The sequence below is a fragment of the Triturus cristatus genome, chromosome 6, assembly GCF_964204655.1.
Source record: "Triturus cristatus chromosome 6, aTriCri1.1, whole genome shotgun sequence".
NCBI classification, from domain to species: Eukaryota; Metazoa; Chordata; class Amphibia; order Caudata; family Salamandridae; genus Triturus; species Triturus cristatus.
Window position 1 is genome coordinate 1737983494 of NC_140589.1, and position 23904 is coordinate 1738007397.

Sequence of the window (23904 nt, forward strand, 5' to 3'; positions counted from 1 at the left end):
ATGCCGAACATTGTCAAACACTCACCCCCAGTCACAGATCTGAGTTTAATACATCATTATTTTTCTCGCCACACCATTCCAGTTAAGACTTAGTCATATGCAAATCAGTCTTGACCCTGCTCCCCATCTGAACAGTCCAGCTCTCACTGACGGGCCAGGTCCTCCTTGGACCAGAGAACAAGCATTCTGGGACCTGTTTCGGAGTATCACCCCTCATCAGCCAGGCTAGCTTGAAACCAGTGGCTTAGCGAGCACGGGACCCACGTCTGGGCATACCCTTCCCACTCCCGGCGAAAATTCAACACAAAAAGAAGATGGATGTAATGCTGACAAAATTATTAGATAGTGTTTCAGTGTTTCAGAGGGCCCCATGTTTACTTTCAGCAGGACCCATGTGCCAAGGGATGCAGTCTGGTCTAGTGCAGTGGTTCTTAACCCCTGTCCAGAGACCCCTGGGGGTGCGCAAAGCCTACACAGGTGGTCCGAGACTGCTTAGAAAATGAAATAAAATTAAGAGATTAATAAAATGTATATAAATAAACAAATTTAAATTTAAAATGTTAAAACAGGTAAGCATCCTTTTGTACACGGTCATTACACCGTGTATCTTTACTGCACATGCGTTACAACGCATGCGCTGTAATAACGCGTAGCCTTTACTACGCATGTTATTACTTCGCATGCGCTGTTACAACGCATGCGTAGTAATGTATGTATGGATGACGGGAGTCGAGGAGGCAGCAATGACGAATTGCAGTGAGGAGGAGGCCAGAAAGACGGCGTGGTGGAAGAAGAACAGGTGACAACAGCATCGGCGGAGGGGCTCCGGGCACCCACCGAGGAGAGAGAGGTAAGAGGGACTGTTTAATTTTGTAGGGTTTGTGTTTGAGGAGTAGTGTTTTTAGTTTATGGGTAGTGTTGTAGGTCGTGTAGGGTAGTGTTTGTGAGTAGGTACAGGAGTGGAGGATGGGGGAGGGTCGTGCAGGCGTTAGTATTTTAGGGATTATAGTAGTGTTGTGGTATTTGTGTAGTGTAGGGTAGTGTCGGGGGTCATACAGGGTAGTGTTTAAGTGTAGGGAGCAGATTGGGGGCAGGGTCCTGCTTGGGGTTTTGTTTTAGGGTTTAGGGTAGTGTAGTAGTGTTTGTGTAGTGTAGGGTAGTGTTTTAGGGGTTAGGGTAGTGACAGGGGGTCGTGTAGGGAAGTGTTTGCGTGTAGGGGCAGGACTGGGAGTAGGGACAAGGTCGTGTTTAGGGTAGTGTTTCAGGGTTTAGAGTAGTGTTGTAGTGTTTTAGGGTTTAGGGTAGTGTCGGGGGGTTGTGCAGGGTAGTGTTTCAGTGTAGGGGGTGGACTGGGGGAATGGGCATGGCCGTGCTGGGGGTAGTGTTTTAGGATTAAGGGTAGTGTAGTAGTGTTTGTGTAGTGTAGGGTAGTGTTTTAGGATTTAGGGTAGTGTCAGGGGGTCGTGCAGGGTAGTGTTAAGTGAAGGGGACGGACTGGGAGTAGGGGTAGGGCCGTGCTGGGGTAGTGTTTTAGGGTTTAGGGTAGTGTAGGGTACTGTGTAGGGTACTGTTGCAGTCCTACACTGCAATCATGCGTAAGTGCTACCTTTGTACATTTACTTGCTGCTGAAATTGCACACTTCTTAGCTGCTGCTGAAATTTTAAAAAACACATTTTAACTTGTTTTATAATTTGCGCACTTTGCACTAACTCTGTTCCCAGGTTAGAAGTCACCGCAGGCTGCTCGCGGGACTTCCGACGCTGGGGAAGCCATTTTGGGGGTAGCAAGGTCAGCGGACTAGCTCTCACGTCCCAGACATCACTTAAAAACAGACGCTGGCGGGTGCGCCACTGACGTGCCAAAAGCAAGCCCGTCTGCGCCAGTTCGCTCTCAGCGCCTGCCCCCCTGCAAAAATTACCTCAGGCATGGTTAAACACATACAGTACTCCCACAACGAATTGAGAAAGCTCAATGCAACTTTTTCCACTGTAAACTGCTGTGAGGTGCACCCAGATGCTATACAACCTCAGGCTCAAATGACCTGTACTGGGTGTAACACTATAACACCACAGTTTCTGTCTTTGGCAATAGCATTCCCAAGTTCCATACTGCCACCAATTAAAATGGACACCCTCGTTGTCCTGAAATGTACACTCTTTAAAGCAAGGTCCTTGGTAAAACATAGCCTTGAAATCGCTGCTCTCATCGAAGATGAAAAACTTCATGTAGCGTTCATCACCGAATCTTGGACGGATCAGGCATCCAGACCAGACTTAGTAAAAGCCACAACCCCAGATTATCTCTGTCACACACTAAATAGACAAAAAAAGAAAGGGGGAGGGCTAGTGGTCATTTATCACAAATCCATTACAGCGTCCTTTATTCCATTAAATATTGAGGAATGTGAAGCGTTCAAATTCTGTCTCAAACTCTCTCACCACTACACTTTCAGAGGCGCCCTTATTTATAGACCACCTAGCCCAAGAGGACGATTTCTAATAAATGCAAGCAGCATACTAGAAAGGGGCATAAGCACAAACTCCTATACCATCCATGGTGATTTTAACTACCATCTTGAACTGCCCTCGGATCTGGATACTTTTAGTCTGCTTGATTTGATGAAGGGTGGAAACCTAGAGCAAAAGGTAATCGGTGCAACCCATCATGCCGGTCACACGATAGATGGCTTGTTTTCTAACAATAAACAGCTTTCCTTCAAAAGCATCCTCCCTTTAGTCTGGTCCGACCACTCAGCAGTCATATTTGAACTCACTCTACCAGACCGCACGGCTCAAAAAGCATTAACAAATTATTCAGATAAAAGAGCTTGGACTAAAATAGAAGCAGAGGAACTGAACACATTACTAACCTCTACTAATACCCCAACACCTAGCAATCTGGATGAGGCAACCAGATCATATACTAGATGGTTGGAAGCGGCAGTGAATGAACTTGCACCGTTAAAACGCCGTAGCCATACTAGACAACAACCGACCTCCCCCTGGTATTCCAAAGAATTGCGGGACCAAAAGTTGGCCTGCAAACTCCAGGAAAGAAACAGGAGGAAGGGATACAAGGTGGAGGACAAAAGGGTATACAAAGCTGGATTGGCACACTACAAACAGCTGCTGAAAATCGCAAAACAAAGCTATATTTAAAAAAAAACAACTCGGCCAAAAACTCGTCTAAGGAACTTTTCAAAATAGTAAACTCCCTAGCACACCCCCGTGTACAAAATATCTCAGCAACCCAAGAGCTGTGTCATAAAATTGCCAAGTTCTTTTTTGATAAAGTTAATTGTATTTTTTCAACCTTCTCAGTCTCCTCGCCTAAAATGTATCCTGATTTGGCCAAAGACCAGATGAAATCACCTCCTGATGGACCACAGCTAAATAACTTTGCCCCCTTAACAGAATCGGACACCTTTAATTTACTGAAGAAAGTGAAGTCCGCCTCTCCTTATGATCCCTGTCCATGTACTGTAGTAAAAAAGGCAGCAGTGACTGTTTCTCGGACACTGACCCCTATTATTAACACAATATACCTAGAGGGATACTTTCCCAAAGACTGGAAACCTGCATCAATCCTGCCCCTTCTGAAGAAACCCAACTTGGACGCTAATGATACTAATAATTTTAGACCAATATCAAGACTCCCACTCCCGGTTAAAATAATTGAAAAAAATATGAATGCCCAACTCAATAAATTTCTACAGGATTCCCAGGCCCTTGACCCAACTCAGTATGGGTTTAGAGCGGGCCACAGTACAGAAACGGCGCTCTTGAAATCCACAGAAGAGATCAGGACCATCCTGGACCAAGAGGGGAAGGCCATATTTATCATGTTGGACCTGTCCGCAGCATTCGACACGGTCCATCATATCTTGCTGATGGACCGATTGGATGAGCTAGATGTCAGGGGCAAAGCCTGGAAGCTCATTAAATCGTTTCTAGCTGACAGAATGCAAACAATGGCTTACGGGGAATTTGAAGCCAAAACCTTCTCCTTGCCCTGTGGGGTGCGGCAAGGTTCATCTCTGAGCCCAACACGTTTTAATGTTTACGTATCTTCATTAGCACCCCTAATTGAGTCCTTCGGGTTCACCCTAACTTCCTATGCAGATGATACCCAACTTGTGGTGACCTTACTACCAGGCGTTATCCAGGAAACAACGTCAAGGTTGCGGGACTGCATGCAAGCCGTAGGGAGTTGGATGGCCCAAAACTGCCTGAAACTTAACTCTGGGAAAACAGAGGTAGTGTTGTTTGGCAGCGACCCTACCTTCTGGACTCCTAAATGCTGGCCTGAAGACATAAGTCCCCTACCGACTCCCATTAGGAAGGCGAAATATCTTGGAGTCTGGATAGACGACAAATTAAGTTTCAGGGATCAGGTTAACACAATCATATCATCCACATCTTATATCCTGAAATCTTGTAAAAAAAATTATGCCACTTCTTCCAAAAGACGCACAACAAACAGTGGTCACTGCACTTATAATGTCCAGATTGGACTATTGCAACAGCCTTTATTTCACGATCCACAATGGATCAGTGAACAAACTACAGATTTTGCAGAACGCAGCGGCCAGGCTGATTACTGGTACACCAAAATACAAGTCTATCTCAGCTAAAATAAAAAAGCTCCACTTGTTGCCAGTCAGGAAACGGACTCTATTTAAGTCTCTCTGTCTGCTTTTCAAGGCTCTACACGGAACCGGACCTGAATTCCTAAAACAACGTCTCTGCTGGTACACACCAAACAGAGCACTACGATCTTCGGACGCAAAACTAGTAAGGGTACCCAGGGTAAAAAAAGCTAACTGGGGCGGCAGAAGCTTTGTTGTTAAGGCGGCTAAATCCTGGAATTCTCTCCCATTATCCATGAGAAAAATGTCCAATCTTATGGCTTTCAGGAAAGCATTAAAAACTTGGCTTTTCTAATACTCTCACTCCTCCTTTAGCTCACAGCAGGCCTTCACATAGCGGCAGGACACCTTCGGGTAGCAGTTGCGCTCTACAAGTACCACTAACATTAACATTTAGGGTAGTGTCGGGGGTCCTGCAGGGTAGTGTTTGGGAGTAGGGACAGAACTGGGGTACAGGGCAGGGTCGTGCTGGGGGTAGTGTTTTAGGGTTTAGGGTTTTGTTGTGGTGTTAGTTAGTGTAGTGTCGGGGGGTAGTGATGGGTAGTGAATGAGTGTAAGGACCGGAGTGGGGGAATGCGTATGTTCGTGCAGGGGGTAGTGATTTAGGGTTTAAGGTAGGGTAGTGGTGTTTCAGTAGTGTAGGGTGGTGTAGTGTAAAAAAGAGGTTAAATGTCTTTTTTTAATATGATACGTTATTCCGCATACCATTTTTATTACTAGGCAAGTTTTTACTTCAGATACATTAACACTTTCAATGTAATGGTATGCGAACTAAAAGCTTGCGTAGTAACGGTTACTGCTAAGTAATGACCGCGTAGTAATGGCATGCGAAATAACGTGTCATATTCGTTAAAACATTCTTTGTGTGTGAAGGAATTTGAAATTGGATTCTAAAAGTTAAGGAAGTAGCCTCGGAATGACTCATAGAGGCAGTACATAGTACGGATGATGAGAGGCATCAATAGAAATTAGAAAAGCTCACACCTTCCCATTGAAAGTTAGATTTTTTAAAATATTGGTGAATGAAATAAAATATTTTATCGTGTATATTTACTCAAATGCTTGTTTCAGTATTCTCTATGTATTGTTTTGCGGTTCAACGCATCGCACATGCTTAGGCCGGTTTCAGCGGCTTCCAGTAAGTACTCAGTGGGTGGCGGGGGTCTCTGGGCTCCAGTAATGATTATGTAGGAGTCCACAGAAGTCACAGGGTTAAAAAGCCCTGCTGTAGTGAGTAAGTTCCAAACCATGTAGCATGACGAATCATTTCGTCTTCCAATCTCTAAACATGTATTAATATGTTGATCCATATACAATTTAGGAAAATGCTGCTTCCTGTACATCATTTCGAATGGTCTCACAGCCCTCCATATATGCACATCGTTCAGTTGCCTTCCAGCTCGTTTCCACACATAAATATCAAGACTTACTTGAAATTCTGGTATTTCACAGAAGAGCTGTTGCAGTTTTATCTAATGTGTGTGAGCCCTACAAGGCGAATCCCACCACATGGACTACGCTCAGTCACCAAGGGCATTCCAGTTGGAGGCAAACGTCCTTAGGGCTATTACACCATCAACATCCAGTAATGAAGCTGAGTTTCCTCGAGAGCTCGATGCCAATGGATTCTCAAGGAAACGGCCACTACAACGCGGCTGTTTCCACGCATAACCATAACACGCATGCATTACAACGCATGCGTGGTTACAACGAAAAGACTTTATCACGCATACCTTTACTATGAAATTCGTAGTAAAGGAATGTGTGCTAAAGTTAAAAGGAAAAAAAGGGGGGGTTGGAGGGGTCTCATCCCCCCCCCAAAAGCGTGGGATTAAAAAAAGAGGTCTTGGGGGGCACCCCCCAAAATAAAATATAAAAAAAACGCACCTGATTCCATCATTTAAAGAGAGATGTGGAGGCAATCCACGTCGTTCGAGGAAACGGAAGGACACTTCCGCTTCCTATTAACGAGGTGGAACATCACCAAGGAAGATCGAGGAGAGGAGAGGTAAGGGGGAATGAGGGGGTGCTGTCGGGCAGGGGTAAATTGAAAGGGTAGATTTGTAGTGCGATATCCTTTAACGAGAAAATGCTATTAACATGCATTATTTAACAACGAAAATCGTTGTAAAAGTATGCGTGTTAAAGGCATTTTCGTGGTAAAGAATATGCGTGGTGAAGGCTTCGTGTTGTAACGCATGCGTGGTAAAGGCATGCGTTACAACGGAATGCGTTGTAAAGTCATACATTCGGATTCTGACGACTACACTGATTAATGCCCTCCAAAGGTGGAACTCACTCTTAGACAGGAAAGAAAAATAAGAAGGGAGTCACAGACATCTAGTTTAGAGTCACTGTTTCTTTTTTATTGAAATTGTGCCTTGACATTTCAGCAATGAGGCTAACATATTAATAGCATACACTAGGAAATAATGTGGCAAGTAGGGTTATTAGCTGTATTTCTTTTTAGTGAAAAATGCAGGTGTTGTGTGTCTCGAGGTAGGTGGATTGGTGGGTTAAGCTGAAGGCCGGGTAAGAAATGAAGTGGTTTCTAAAGATCTGAGTGTATCTAGGAGCTACATTTGCCAGATGTATATAAACGTGGGCACAGGAAAGATAAGAAACTGTTAAAACAGAAACAAAGCAATGAAAAGACCAAAATATGGCTATAGCTAAAATCGGTCAGTAGGGACATTCATTTATTTTTGCAGCCTAAAATTGTCCTTTCCTAGCAGGAACTCTAAACACAACTTTCACTGCCTAGGGTCTTATTAGGGGTTAAGATTATATCTGTTCGCAATGGGACCAACCCATTGCTGTTGAGCCGGACTAGGTCCATCCAATTCTGACACACACTGCCACTCTCCACTATGGGAAGAGTAGCAGTGGCTAAGATGCTGTTCCTGCTGAGGTGCCTGTATATAGTCCAGAACGTATACTCCCCCCTGCAGCCTATTTCGCAAACTGGATAGTCTGTTGAGACTATTGGTCTGGGCGGGGAAGAGGAGTACGGTTGTCTTGCCACAGCTTAAGCAGGACCCATGACAGGGTGGGCTGGGTCTACCAGAACTAGAACTGTACTACTACACCTCCAAGTTGCAATATATGGCGCAATGGGTAGCGGAAGAGGATAATGGTGAGCAGCGATTGCTGAGGGACACACATGGCACACTTTCCTTGATAGAACTACGCATGTCCCTGCAGGAACCCCATATCTCATACGACAAACGGCAGAGATATGGGAACGAGCAATAACAAGTGTTTTTAAGAAACCTCCCTTCGCCAGGGACCTAGACCTCTAATTTCTGCAAATTTCTTCTCTCTCACAATTCAGTGCTCAAAACAGAAACCCATCTGATCCAAATCCTTTTCTAAAGGTGGGATGGCATTTGCTTTATTTTATTTCTATGGTGCTCACACGATCACATCACTGCTTTCTATTGCTTCTACGCGAGGCAAGAAAGCTGAAAGGAAGATGGTGATCCCCACAAACTACAGTACTGTGCTAAGGCAAGAGATATTAGTCTTGTCAAGCAATGTAGCAGGCCTGCAGCCACAGACCTATGAGAGAAGGGGGGATTTCAGGTCTTTGCCTAATTTTCCAGTATCATCTTCATTGTGAAGGAGTTACCCTTGGTCATCTAGAGTTTTGTTCCAATACATCAAAATCTCATTAATGAAAAGAGTCTGGTTTCTTGACTTTTGGTCTGGACAGCTTGTAGAGCCCCATCTATGTGAATAACTCTGCGGGGACCTCTTGCCTACATACCTGTTGATGCGCCTAAATACCTTCATCGGAGATTAGAGCACTATATCAATCAACATAACATTACATAACATAACATCCAATTAGCTGCACAGTGACATGCTCCATTGTGCATGACCTTGTGCAAGGGATATATATGGCATCTTGAACTGCCAGCGGAGGGGCATCAAGAGTACGATTTAGGATCTGTGTGTTTTGGTCCTAATGAGTTGGCCACATGACTGAATATGTTAGACCTAGGCCATCATCTCGGTGAACAGGCCCCAGTACATACCGCTGAAGTAGTCCATGCAGGAAAGTAAGTGCTGGAAGGACCGGTAGAGGTAGGATTCTTTAAGAGATGCCCAGATGGTGGAAATTATTGTTAGTGACTTTGTTGTCCTTTGGGATAAACAACAGTTTTGCATCTAGAATAGCTCCAAGGTTGCAGTGTCTGGAGAGAGTACCCGAGGAGTCTCCCAATTTAGTGGTTCCAGGTTTCAAAGAGTCAAAGCATCTCAATAACCTAATAATTCTCCTAGCTATTGTGACACAATCCTCTGGAGAAAAACCTGCTGCGTCAAATTGACTTGGTTATTGAAAAGTGAAATCGGGGCATTAGCATCATGTTTCATCAATACAAGTGGTGTATGGAAGCCTCTCTCCCGCAAGGAAACATATTAGGAGGGGCTACAAGTAGTCTTGCTGTTTTTGCTCCATTAATAGCCAGCTATCTGTTGGCCATCAATGATGAGAGCCTTCAGGGAGGATCTGCATAACTGAGGAACTGCAGGTTGTGATGGCACATCAGGTTATGAAACAGCTGCAAAGAGATATTTAATAGGAAGGCCGTCTTTACGAGTGACCTTCTATTCCACTGAGGCCCACATCACTGGAAATCACATGTAGTGCAGTATTACTGCACCGAGTACTACTAGTTGCAGTAATGCGGCACGTTTTACTGGAAAACAAATCCTCCAGGTTATAAACGGAGGGCTTTGCCCCAGATTTAAAACAATGGGACTACAAGTTGACATGTGGAAACTGATGTGGGGACACCAGGGCCTGCTTCAGCTTCAGAACATCCTTCCCCCAGATTCCCGCACTACCTCCCTCCAACAGGGCCCCTCATCTCTCCACATGGATTTCATTTGTTTTAAAGAGCTACTTATACCAGTGTAGGAAGTCAGAGCACTTTACATCACACATAGATTATACAGAGTCAATGAATCATACGTGTTTAAAATCAGTCTATAGGAAACGTTACATAATACAATGAGGATTACAAGAAGTATGAATCACATGTCATCCATGCTAGTGGGCAGTATATTTTAGGTGAGTGTTTGGTCTGGAGAAGTACAAACTCAGCATTTAAAACAAACTTCAGTAGTTAGGGTTGGCTTTACTAATAAGAATATATTTATACCCAAACAAAACCTTTTAGACTGGGGCCAAACAAATGTTATAACCTATACCATGCAGTTTCAGTTTGCATGCAGCTCTCTGATGACAGTTCATATGTCACTGTGTTATATTAGGATTGTAACGTATGAACTGCAAGTAACTAAAGCAGTAACCTACTGAGCTATTCACTTAAAATACAGTGCTGTGATCTGTATGGTACCCGTACTTTCAGCAGGCATATTAACCCTTTGTGCTGCTTTATCATGAGTTAAACCTGACACTAGACAAAACTCCCATCTCCATCCAGCAGGAACATTAATCACCAGAGTTCTCTTGACATGTTTATTGTTGCCTGGAAACTGCTGGACACACAAGGAACTCTGCAGGAGGTGTTTTTAAACCCATAAGTTATTTCTAAGCCCAGCGTCCACAGAGCTTAGTGCCAGGTGCTGCTGCACCGGTCGCACCACCCCAAAGCTTGTCCTGGTTGACATAAATGTTTGCATGTTATTGTCCACTGCCTAGCACAGTTAAGAGATCAATATATGATCGCCTGATACTATCCAAGTATTGGCAATACCATGTCTAGTATAACTGCCCGGCAAGAACAGACACTTTGTAAAGGGACCCTAAGGACCAAAAAACATGAACCTTGCGGAACCTCAAACTCTGTAAAAGACAAACCCCACCACCTCCACAACCCCATTCCAAGAGGGGCTGAAGATCAAGGGTATCAAACAGAGCAGATAATCAAGCATCCTAAGTCTAGCAGGCCAGTCCTCATCAATCATATCAATGGTTGCATTCTGCATATCTGGCTCTGCCAAATACTTGCCTTTATTGGGCTAAACACTCGGACTGTGAGTCTCCTAAGTTACATTTATCTCCATGAATATCTGCAGTTTCAGGGTGGCTGGTTTTTCCTAGAGTTTCAGCTGAGTGACCACCTCATTCCATGTCAGTTTGGACACGGTCTCAAGTCCATAACTTTTCACCTATGAATTATTGACATCATCTGTATTAGTCTAATTAGTTCAATGAAAGTAAAACAAGACTTCAGCACCCAGAATGCATTAGATTCTCAAATAAACATCCAGCACTGGAGACAGTGTCCATAATAAACTCGAGAGAGAAAAGGTCACCCTAGTGTGAACAGAAAAGCACAGCTTGTGAAAATAAATAGTGACGTTTTTTCTAATAAACAGGTAAACCAATTATCGTATTGTTTGCCTGTTATACTTCAGTGAACAAACTATAACTTGTGACCCTGTCATGCACTGCTCATGACCTCACATATTAAAATCACTCATGACATGTTAAATGACATCATTGATGACATCAATCATGACATTTATTTGTTTACATGAAAGTTTTATATAGCGCGAACATGACCCTTACGGGTATCAGAGTGCTTTACAAACTTACAGAGAGCAGAGCAATAATAACATATTCAAGAAGAGATACAGGGTAAGGTAGTACCGAAAAAAGGGAGGGTAAGCTTACAATGGGCGAGAGCAGCGGAGATAAGCCAATAAAAAATAACAATATCATAGTCAAGAAAACTGCTTGATCAGGCAATGTCGAGAATAGGGAGTGTACTGTCAGGACTGATAAGCCGAAAGCACTAAAGTGGCCGGTGAGAAGTAGCCATGAGTGTGACTGAGGAATCGGGATGGGTATCTTATGCTCTAGAGAAGAAATTTGTTCATAATGAGTACTTTGACTTATTTCTTGAAGGATATAGTTGAAGGATTCATTTCTGACTTCAGAGGGCAGGGAGTTCCAAATTCTTGGGGCAATCTCAGAGAAAGATCGATTGTAAGTTCTCTTCTTGTGGAATCGCTGTGGTTTCAGGAGTAAGGTGTCGGTGTTTCTGGATGACCTGGACCCACCAGAGAGTTTGAGCTTCTGAGCGACATACCTAGGGGTTTTGAAGTGGAGGGCTTTATGTGTCACGCAGGCAATTTTGAGCGGAATTGCATGATTGATGACGTCATATAATCATTGTAAAACTCTCCCATAGGCTTTGTGGACTTCATGAAATTCAACAAGCCACACCACGCCCAATTTTCTATCATTCCACAAGTGACAGTGAACATAACCATCAGCCGTGCGCAGCGGGGGTTGACCACCCCGTGGTGGGTTGGGCTCATGGCATAGTAGCAATTATTTCAGGAAACTGGTATTGAAAAAGCCCCAGTCTTAATAATTTGTATTTTCAACTGCTAAATTCATTGAAGAATCAGGGAATTTAGAAGGATGTCACACAAGTCTGAAAGCAAACATACTAATACATAATACCCCCCTCCTAAACTTCATCTATCTGCTGTGGCCTCACACTGCTACTATGCCTATGCTTATGTTATTCTTACCCTTCTCAAGATGAGGTAAAACGAATGTATGACGTTACAATGCATACATTCACAACTCAGAATTTTACAACGCGATTGTTACAACGCAAGTCGTTACAACCACTTGCGCTGGGCTTAGGAATAGTATGATTTACTATTCCAACTCCAGCCTACGTAACAGTAGGGAAGGTGTTGGGATAGTAAATCATACTATTCCTTAGCTTAGACAGCAGGGGTCTCCAACCTTTTCTGCAGTGAGAGCTACTTCTCATCAGTGAAAACTGTAGTGAGCTACCTAAAAGGTTAAACAGCTCGCAATTATTTTTCTGAGAGACCCCCACGCCCAGCTTCATTGACTTTAAGGCTGTCTCACACGTCATCACCCACCATACTGCTAAGCGCTGCGTCCCATAACATGATAACCGCACCTTGGTGTTCATCAGGCAAGACATGGAAACGCTTCCCACAAAGGAACAAAAAACACTTCCAACCACCTACCTTACACACTTGCTCACCATGTAGGTAAGTACTACAGTGCCATACATTGGGTTAGTAAGCGCTATAAAAATGCTGAAGCAAAATGCCTCTCCTTTCTTCGTTATCAAATAAACAAAGGGAGAAAAGTTATGCTACAAATAAATATATATGATTTTCTTTCATGTCCAGGCGTTTGCAGACTAAACAACAACAAATGACTGGTATTTGGAAAGGTTGCAACTACTGTGTACATATATCAACATTGTTTTTCACCCCTCCAGCTTTACAGAAAAATCCCCCATAAAATAACAGAGTAATGTTCTCACATCCTTCCCCTTGAATTTGGCACCTGGTTTTGAGATAGCTGCACCTAATGATTAATCGTTAATGTAAGAGGTTTCAAATACTACTTAAGCTGACCATTTGATTACTTAGCCAAGTATCTGTCAGCGTCTGTCAAGCAAAAAAATGCAGACTAGTATCTTTTTAATGAGAGCCGCGTTTTCCATGCTGGTCAAATTATGGTTCCATAGCATTGAACTCAGTGGGTTAATGACATGTACCTGCTGCAGAAATGTGTAAATGTGTATATGTGTTAATGCGCCTGCTGCAGAGATAGGCATGCAAACTGAAAGTCGCAGATTCAAACCCAGTATGAAAGCTCAGGGGGTTAATGTGATTGATGCAGAGCTCCAACCCGCAGGTTACTAATTCTAGCCCCAATAATATAGTTGAATAGGTTAACGCAGGACATCTCCCTACAGATAATAGTTTCCTGTTCTAGATTAGAATATACATCGGAGGTCAATGCACCTCCTCCTTCGCTAATCTGCATTAACCAATGTCTCGTTGGTTCCAATGAAAGTAGGATAATGCACCTGTTGCGAAACCCTCGAGGTCACATTTTACAAGTGACTTCCCGTACTTCCTGCCTCCTCTATGCCCATCTCTCTGTGTACGGGCTGATCATCTTTTCGTTAATCGGTTTGCTGACAGAGAAAGCAGGTTAACTGCCAACTCTGAGAATGCATATCTTACCTTCTGCTTCGCATGCACTCAAAGACTGCTTGTCCCTGGGGCTGGCCTGCCAGCGGCTGTCTAACGTCTGACTCAGCACTTGGTAACCAGAAAAGGGAATAGGTATCCGTAAGAGCGTTTTGACTTGTATTCATAGTACTTTTTTCCTGTGGGCTTGTTTCTTGCATTTCAAATATATATCTTTGAATCTGATAATCCACGGCACTTGCAAGTAGGCTTTTGCTGAAATCGGCGGCAGCGTTATTGAACATAAAACAGCACATTTACTGAAATGTTATCTTTAAAGTTAATAGTGGGGGGCGTGGCCAAGATGGCGGAGTGAGCGGTCGAACTCTCCGTGAGCTCCTGAAACCCTAGGCCCCTGGACCGCGATTTTTAGCAGTATCTCCCCCATATCTGTTGGGAGATCGCGGAGGAAGAAGGGGACTACCAGCGACCCGGCGGTGGGACTCAGCGTGGCCCCCGAACGATATCGCAGGAGGCCACGGAGGGCAGGCGCGGGACGGAGCAGCAAGGAGGGGCCGAGAGCCGGAGCCTGCCGACGCGGACTACGGTGCGGAGCCAAAGCACTCCCGAGGCTGGGCCGGCGAGAACCAACCCCGACTGCCGGAGTAACCGGGAACGGGACTGCCAGAAGAACCTCACGGGAAGAGGTCGATTGACGACGGCTGGAGGCGGAGCCGAGGCCGGGGCCCAGAGCCACTGCACCGCGCTGAGCCGGGGGCGCGGCCTACAGGCGGACAACGAGGTAGAGAGCGACGGCGGAGCCGCGCATCGGAGGCATCGGTGAGGAGGGACTCTGGCGGGATAGCCTGTGCGGCGGTCGATCCTGGAATCCGCGGGGGACACAACGGGTGGCCCCGCTAGCCGCCTGACGTCAGAGGAGAAGCAGCAGAGAGGTACAGGGCCCAGTGAGGAGTGCGGAAGAGCGTGAGGGGTGAACGTGGCAGGAGAAGAGGTCGAGGTGCACCCGGCGGCCTGGCCAAGGGCCCGGCACGCATCTGCCTGGGGGAGTCGCCCCTGTATAGCACAGAGACGGACCGTTCGCTTTGCGGAGTAGCCGGTGAGCCCCGGAGGACTGCAGTAGCGGAACTGGGCCCGGATCGGGCGACCTAGGCCCTGGGGAGGACACGTGGCATCTTACGAGGAACGGCCAGGGGCCTGCGGAGGGCGCCACCTGCGTGGCCGGGGGCCGGGTGGAGGACCTAGTGTATCCGGCGAGACCCGGAGTGGACGGTTTCCCTCCCCCCCTGGCTGGCGCTGCTACCTGGGAAGGACTGCAGAGAGAGAAAGTAGGCCCCACGGACTTGCGCTGCCCCCCAGGGGTAAGAGGTGGCAGCAACGGGGCTGAAGGCCCGAGAGAGGAGTAGGCTGAGGAGACCCTCCTGCGGTGTGTCACGTCAACGGGCCCGAGAGGTGAGGTGTGGGCTCGGCGGGCCCTGGTGGTGGTGGGCTGGTGCCGCCCGACCAACCGCCGCAGCAGGAAGACGGGTGACCGAAGGAGCGTGGGGCGAGCCCCCGAGGTCTAGCACTGCCGGCGGGCGAGTTGAGCACCCGAGACACAGGAAGGGCCGGCCGCCCCACGCCCCCTACCAATGGCGGGCAGCAGAAGCAGCAAGAAGGGGGACCGCACTCTCCCGGAGATGCTCAGCAGGAACCACCAGAGGGTGGACAGGGGGCAACCGTCGCCGGGCTCCTCCGGGGGTACGCAGGAGACAGACGAGAGAGAGCCGCCGGTGACTAGAGCCTTCATGGAGTCACTCTTCAGCTCCCTCAGGGATGACTTCCAAACGCTGAAACAGGAGGTCGCCGGGGAGATGCGAGAGGTGCGCAGAGAGGTGGATGGCCTGGGAGAGCGGGTGGCTTCCATGGAGGGTGCTGGTCAGAGGAGGGACGAGGACATTGAACAGTTGCAGCAGGAGGTGCTGCGCCTCCGAGACCAACAGCTCGACCTTCAAGCCCATAACGAGGACCTTGAAAACAGATCCCGGCGGAACAACATTCGGGTCTGGGGAGTTCCGCACGCGGACGAGGGGTCCGATGTGACCAGCTACCTACAGAACCTGTTCAGGGAGATCTTGGGAGAGGCGGCGGACTTCCCCATCCGGATCGACAGAGCACATAGGGTGGGACCGCAGAGACGCACTTCGGCACCACCACCGGATATTCTGGCCTTTCTACCGGACTTTCCACTCAAGGAGCGCATCTTGGCTGAGGCAAGGAAGAAGCCATCCCTGACTTTTAGAGGACACCCAGTGGCTTTGTATCAGGACTCATCTGCCATAACGCTTCAGAAACGCAAAGCTTTCAGGATTGCCACAGACTTTCTGAGGGAGCACAGCACGCCGTATGCCTGGGGGCACCCCTTCCGACTCATTTTTCGGTGGAATGGCACTTTGCACCAACTACGCTCCCTGCGGGAGACCTGCGGGGTATTGGGCATTTCTGAGACGGAGGAAGACGCGACTACGCCCCGCCGGAGGCGCCTTACTAGAGATGGCTGGCAGCGGGTGACGGGGCGGAGCTCTTCTGGCCGCGCCGAGAGGCCGGACTCACCCACCATCAGGGCCGGCATGGCCGGCGCGGTGCTCGAAGTGGCCAGGGACACTGCCGCCGGTGACGTCGCATTGACGGCGTAAGAACACTCCGGGGAGAGATCATCACAGCTTACTTCCCTCTGCAGGTTTGGGGGCTCTGGGGGGTGGAGGGGGTTGCGGGGAGGAGACAGTGGCTGAACGTCCACTCAAGTCACTCACCACAGACTAGTCCCTCGTGGGACTCGATTGGGACTATGGTTCATTGGGGTTGGGGGTCGGAGGAGGGAGGGAGGGAAGGGTGGGGTTTGGGGTTGTTCGACTATTGTCCAAGGGGTTGTTTGTTGGGGTTAGGGGGGTTCGCTTAGGTCGTAAGGTTGAGGGAGGGGAAGGGAGTGGTTTGGGGGTTGAGTGGGAGAGTTGGGGGGGCTCGGGAGGGGAGGGGGGATCGTCCAGTGCACCACAGGGGTTACGGCCGCCGCGGCGGCGCTCTTGAGACGAACTCTGCGTCTGCGGAGGCTTTGCGCTACTTCACCTGTCCTTCCCTATGCCGCCTACCACTCTTAAGATCGTGACACTCAATGTTCGGGGCCTCAACAACCCGGTTAAGCGGCGCGCTGTGTTATCCCTACTAGAAAGCACCCGAGCAGACATCTGCCTCCTCCAGGAGACTCACTTGTTGCCTCGGGACTGCCACAGGTTCCGATCCCACAAATTCCCGACTCAACTCTTCTCTTCTGGTAACACTAAGACGGCGGGGGTGGCGATTTTGGTGGCCAAGCAGTTCAGGGGAGAGATCCTACACAAACAATCGGAACAGAAAGGGAGACTATTAGCCTACAGGTTCAGGGTGGGGGGTATCCACTTCACAGTGGGATCTGTGTATAGCCCTAACGAACAACAAGAACGCTTCTTACGCGCAGCTGTTGAGGACGTCACTGCCTCACAGGACAGGCACATTATCCTCGGAGGGGACCTCAATATGGTCTTTGATTCGGCCCTAGACAGATCCGCGCTTCGCTCTCCGCAAACGGGGGAATTCTCGGCCGGGTGTAAGACACAGCTGGCGGAGCTGGACCTCCACGACCTCTGGCGTCGCATGCATCCTACTGATAGAGACTATTCATACCACTCCCACGCACACAAAACTTACGCGCGCCTGGATCATTTTTTGGTCACCGCGCCGGTATGTGCGATGGCTACCGCGACAGAGATGGGGGTGGTCTCCCTGTCTGATCACGCCCCAGTCACCGTCGAGCTTGGACTGCCGCCGATCTCGTGTCCACCGTGGGTTTGGCGCCTGCGGGACACATTATTGCATAGGAAGGCGGTAGTCACGCAAGTGACGCATGCCATTCAGGACTACCTGTCCCATAATGAGGATTCCAACACTTCGCAGGCGACACAGTGGGCCGCCATGAAGGCGGTGATACGGGGGGAGTTTATAGCTCTTTCCTCAGCCGACAACAGGGAGCGGCGGCACAAGAGGGAGGAGCTCACCCAGCAGGTCCGCGAACTGGAACATGTGCACCGCAGGACGGGGGCTCCCCGGGTATGGCGGCAGCTAAAGGGGGCCAGAAAGCTCTTGGCGGCCCTGGACATGGACCGCGCGGAGTACGCGGCTTTGCGCTTGCGCTATGCCTACTACACGGGAGGGGATAGATGTGGCCGGCTGCTGGCGAACAGGCTTAGAGCGGCTCGACAACAACAGCTAGTGAAGGAGGTCTCCGACTCCACGGGGTCGATGGTTACGGAGGACGCCCATATAGCTGATGCTTTCCGGGGGTTTTATGCGGACCTCTATTCGGGGGACCCCCCGGATGCATCTGCGACGGCGGCCTATCTGGACTCGATTTCCCTCCCCTCCTTGATGCCTTTGCAGGCGGAGCACCTTGACAGGGATATACGAGTTGAGGAAGTGATTTCCGCCATCGCCCGACTTAAACACGGGAAGGCCCCGGGCCGGATGGCTACACATCCCTTTTCTATAAAACGTTTTGTGCGACGCTGGCCCCGCTTCTCACGCGCCTCTTCAACTCCTTCACTGCTCCCGGGGCCATCCCACCGGACCTGCTGCAAGCCTCTATTACGGTTATCCCCAAACCGGGGAAGGACCGGACGCAATGTGGTTCCTACAGGCCGATCTCACTTTTGAACGTAGACCTCAAGCTGTACACTGGGATCCTAGCGGCCCGGTTGGCTCCCCACCTACCAGGCCTTATAGACCCAGACCAGGTGGGCTTTGTCCCGGGAAGGCAGACGGTAGACAACACCAAGCGGATAGTTCACCTCTTAGAAAAAGCATCACGAATCCCAGGGGAGAGAATGATGCTCTCGGTGGACGCGGAAAAGGCGTTTGACCGCGTCCACTGGCCTTATTTGGAGCAGGTTCTGCGGAAGGCGGGTATAGGGGACAGATTCCGATCAAGGATTCTCAATTGCTACAAATTTCCGACGGCAGTGGTGCGGGTGAATGGCTACAGCTCCAGAAGTTTTGACATTGAGAGGGGCATGAGGCAGGGTTGCCCGCTGTCGCCCCTGCTCTTCGCCCTGTACATGGAGCCTTTCGCCCAACGGCTGCGTCACAACCCAGCGGTAAAGGGGGTGAGGTTCGGAGGCTTCACTCATGCCATTAGCCTTTATGCGGATGACGTCATACTGTCGCTGGAGGATCCGCTCACTGCCCTTCCGGCATGTATTGAGGAGTTGGACTCCTTTGCCGCGGTTTCGGGCTTCAAAATGAACGTGGGGAAGTCAGTGGCGTTGGACGTGTCGCTCAAGCCAGCTACTAGGACTTCGTTGCAGGACCTCTTCCCGATGCTCTGGTCGAAAGATTTGGTGCCTTATCTCGGGATTCAGCTGGCTCCCACCTTGCCGGCTATGGTGGCGGCTAATTATGCCGATTTGGGCAGGAAGATTCGGGAGGAGATAGGCCGGTGGGATCGCAGCGCCTTGTCATGGCTGGGCAGAATAGCTGCCGTCAAAATGACTGTTTTGCCCCAGATTTTGTATTTGTTTAGGGCGTTACCATTGCAGCCGCCTACGGGCTGGATCCAGCAGACGCAGTCGGACCTGGCGCGTTTCATATGGCGGGGCAAGAAGCCCCGGATGAAGAGGGCGCTCTCTATGCTTGCGCCGGAGGCCGGGGGGCTGGGGATTCCGGACCTCCGCAGGTACTTTCAGGCAGTGCAGTTACGCTACTTGGTGGAGTGGAGTAGGTGGGAATCCGACAAGCACTGGCTTTTTCAGGATCAAGCGGTGGCGGGTAGGCCCTTGCAAGAGGTGCCGTTCCTTCGAAGGGCTCACCGCCCGGCGAATCTATATGCCTCCTTCGTCACGCGAGTACCCCTGCGGGTCTGGGATGCTACCAATGCTGTGCATGGCCTGACAACATTCCCTTCACCTCTCACACCCTTGCTGGATAACCCGGACTTCACCCCGGGACTGGAGAGGGGGGCCTTCGCTCTCTGGCGGGAAGCGGGGTGTCGGGCCCTGTGTCATATGTATGACCCGGAAGGGGTCATCCCCTTCGTGCGCTTCAGACAGGAGTACGCGCTCCCGGAGACCGAGAGGTTGCACTACCTACAGGCTCGCCACTGGGCGTTGCATCCACAGGTGCGAGAGACGGCTGATAGGAGACTTTTCCCTTATGAGCGCTGGCTTCTGACTCGCACGTCCGACGCGAAGCTGATCACCGATCTCTACAAGCTGTTACAAACACCCTCCTCACACTTCTATATACCGGGACGGGAGCGCTGGGAGAGGGAATTGGGCAGGTCACTGAGCCATAAGGAATGGGAGCAGGTGGCATATAGGGCCAGGCACTCGGCGTACCATATGGGACTCACTGACACGTTAACCAAAGTCTCGACGTACTGGTACTACACCCCGGAGCGCCTACACGACATGGATCACAGCAAAGACGCTTACTGCTGGAGGGGATGCGGACGGGTGGGCACGCTGCTACACCTCCTGTGGGGCTGTCCGCTCCTCGACTCTTATTGGAAGGAGGTGATAGACGATATCGACTCCCATTTTGACACTGAACTGCCGCGCTTCCCCGCATACATATTACTGGGCCTCCCGAACGGGTTGATGAATCCCTTGAAATCCCGCAGGGGTAGACAGATAGCTATTGCACTGGGATCGGCGATGCAGAACATCCTCGCGCACTGGCGCTCCAAGACACTCCCCACTGTCACGGGCTGGCTTCACAGATTATGGCATGTGCTGGGGATGGAGAAATTGTCGCTTACACTGGCAGGGGATATATAGCAGTTCAATGATCTCTGGCAGCCGTTTCAGTCCCTGCTGGTTACTGAATTTAGGGAACTGACCTGCCCGAGATATCTTCGCCTCCTGCGGCTTACGACGCTGGAGGAATCGGCCTCTTAATTGGTAATGTGGTGGAGTCCCTCTGGGAGAGACCGGGAGGGGGAGACGGAGAGAGGGCAGGGTTTGGGGTGGGGGTATGGGGGTTGGGGGTAGGGGAGGATGGTTCAGGAGGGGGGGGGACTGTTTTTGACTGTTACAGCACTGTTTATCCTCGAGGGTCACAGCGGGCTACTGTATTATTGGAATGTTCACTACAGGGCCTCCAGCCCGGCAACTGACCTCGCCGCTGCGCTCGGATACTCTCGATGTGTCGTATTGTTTGTTTATATGTATTGCAATAATAGTAAAAACATCTTAAACCTAAAGTTAATAGTGAATGTTTTTCAGCTGCACGCATTTTTAAAATGAAGAGCAGGACGGTGCTCCCCGCGGTGCATGTTCTGTCTTGATATTATCAGTATGCTAATTAGCTATTGTAGTAGAATCATTCAAATTAGACAGCATTTCACTCCGATTTTTATTTGGGGCGGGGGCAGTATCGCATGAACGGGTACACACGTTCAAATCAGAGTCTTACACGCACTGAGTTGCTTTTGCTTAATATTAAGCTACTGAGCCAGGGGCTCACTTACCAATCTGCTAACGTGCTCCACTCTTCGCAGGATCGAAAGGCACGTGGTGCGGTTTCCGGTAGGGTAGACAGCTCAACAGTGCTTGTGCCACCAGCACTACAGCTATCAGGCTTTCCGTCCTGCTGCTTTGCACACATGTTGCACAGGCTATAAAGCGCAATTCCAGCCTGGAAAAGGCCAGTGGCGCGATTCCTGCTTGTGCCGGAGTTCAGGAAGAACGTCACGTTCTTATGCCCGCCCCGCCCCAGATAAAGCTCAGTTCAGCCAATCTGAGCAGCTGGTTTGGGTGAGGGCGGGCAAGCGCTCATAACACGCCTACAAAAATAACGAAGGGATAATAAATAGGTACCGTAGCTTAGAAAGAAGCAATAATTGGATGCCGGGCGTGAGCTACTCCCGGGTGGTCGGCGAGCTACCGGTAGCTCGCGATCGACCGGTTGGAGACCCCTGGCTTAGAGCGTGTTAACGACTTGCGTTGTAATGCCCGCAATGTAAACATACCACGGTGTAACGACCGCGTTGTAAAGGTCGTTCTCCGGTAAAACACCATACCCGTTGGGACGTCTGAATAACTTGTCATGAAATATCTGACTTTTCCATAGCATAGGTAATAGAAACATGATGGAACTGGTACCAGGAACATCTTTGTGTGTATTAAAATAGAAAACACACTGAGAAATATATACACGTTTGTGACACTTTTATGATGCCTGTTTAATGTTTTTATGTCTCCAAATTAAAGAAATCCTTCAAAAACATAGGACTCAACCCATACTCCTTTTAACCATTAACGTTGCAGTAACTCTTGCCAGTTCTATTTGTTGTCTTACTAGAATTTGCCATACCACTGTTGGACAGCAAATGGCAGAACTGCTGATTTAACTGAGGGTTTGTAACTCTCTACATTGACATGATCCCATCCATACTCCTTGAACAACAACTCGGGTCCTATGACGTTGTTCCCCATGAACCACGCATCCATTTTCAGCATTACTAAATTGGAAAGGATTTAAAATGTGTTCGGCCATCCTCCCAAATCTTGGATTGCCTCATTGGGCTGAGCTACATAACAGGAGCTGTATGACACATCTTCACTTCATGCCCCATTTGGTATGTATTTCATATTTTGTTTTTCTAAACATTATGATTTGGTCTATATTTTCAGATATAGCGATGCATCTCCCGGCTACCGTGCCATAGCAAATGTGTCAACGAAACAGGCGTTTGTACCGACCAAACAACAGCAACATATCCGCAGTTCATCAGCAAAGGGCAGGACAATTATCTGTACCTACTCAGCTTTTAAGGCCAGAAACCACTATGCAAATTACTACTTTAAACTATGTGACTTCTGACTTCTTAATTAGTAGTGCACCCATTATAAAAATCAATCTTCAGTGACTTTGCTGCTTATTACCCTTTTGAAGATTGGGGCTTTATTGACCAGTTCCACTAAAAAGACACCAACATAGTGGAAACAATTTTTAAACATATTCCTATTTCCCTTTCAGCTAAAGCAACTGAGACCCCGGCACTGACCAAGAGTCAGTGCATCCAGGGTGCCTCAACTTCGCTTCTAGTAGCTTTAGGATGCATTGTAAAGGTACAAGCATATCCTTTCGCTCCTTCCAAAGAAGCAATTTTGGTTGCACTGCCTACTTTGGGATTTGATCCCCAGCACTCACAGCTTTAAAAGTAAGCTTCAGGAATGTAATCAGGGGCCCGGTACTCTTGGTAAGACAAGCACATTTCAGCCACAATATGGATTGTGCTGCTATCCATGAAGAGCTTGACCTCAGGCATTGGGAGAAGAAACTAAAGGGCTCAGACAGGGAGTACTTGGTTTGTTATTCAGCACCATAAAAAGAATGTGACTGGTGAGTACATTATGAAAAGTTGCTTAACACAATAACTTGCAATCTTTGTACCAAAGTTACCTCTCATGTGAACAAGTGCAGTCTGAGTGAACTAGAAACCTGAGTATATTCTTCGATTTTGCACATCAGTTCTTTACAGCCCCTAGTGTCAAAGCCGGGCATTATTAGTACAAGAAGGGGCATGGAGCAAGAAGTACAACATGCCTCCAGGTTTGCCTATACATCCAAAGCTGCAAGATGCTGTTGCACCAAAGTGTGTAATGGTGGCACATTTGTATCCAGCCTGAAGTTGCTGCCTTTGTGATTGGCTGGCTTAGTAAAAACAAAATCACAAAAAACATGTGCACATGGAACATCTGTGCACAAATCTGGCATCTCTGCTCAAAAGCACCAGATCCTTAGTCACAAAACCAAAATCTGCGCACATGTTTTTGTGGAGATTGCATTTAGGACTTGAAGACGAGTGGCTTCTCCCAATGAGGTAAGTGTGGGGAAAGGGTGGGAAAATGGGTCTTTCCATGAGGTCATCATTGGAGTGGCCAATACAAGTGTTGGAAACACCCGCAAAATCTTAACCTTGTGGGCATGCTGCCTCAGAATGCATTCAACAAAAGTGTGGAATGTCCAGTGCCAGCTGCCTGGTTCCAGTGCTGCAGCGGGCGGGCTGGTCACAGTGCAGCTAGGAATATTAGGAATGTCCAGGCCTCTTATTCATTCGTACCTTGGCAATTATGTCTTTTCCAGGCAGTGGTAAGGATTATCCCCTGCAGTATCCAATTTACCACAGCAGGCAATATACTTTTAGGTGCACTATGTCCAGTGACGCCACGCCTTCTCCAGCAATAAAAACTGAAACCAGTGA

General features: G+C 48.5%; 1 protein-coding gene across 6 annotated transcripts in view; it reads right to left on the reverse strand.

Annotated features, from left to right (window-relative positions):
* SUSD4 (sushi domain containing 4) overlaps positions 1 to 23904 on the reverse strand; it is a 419536-nt gene that overhangs the window by 151134 nt on the left and 244498 nt on the right. The gene's annotated exons all lie outside the window — the stretch shown is intronic.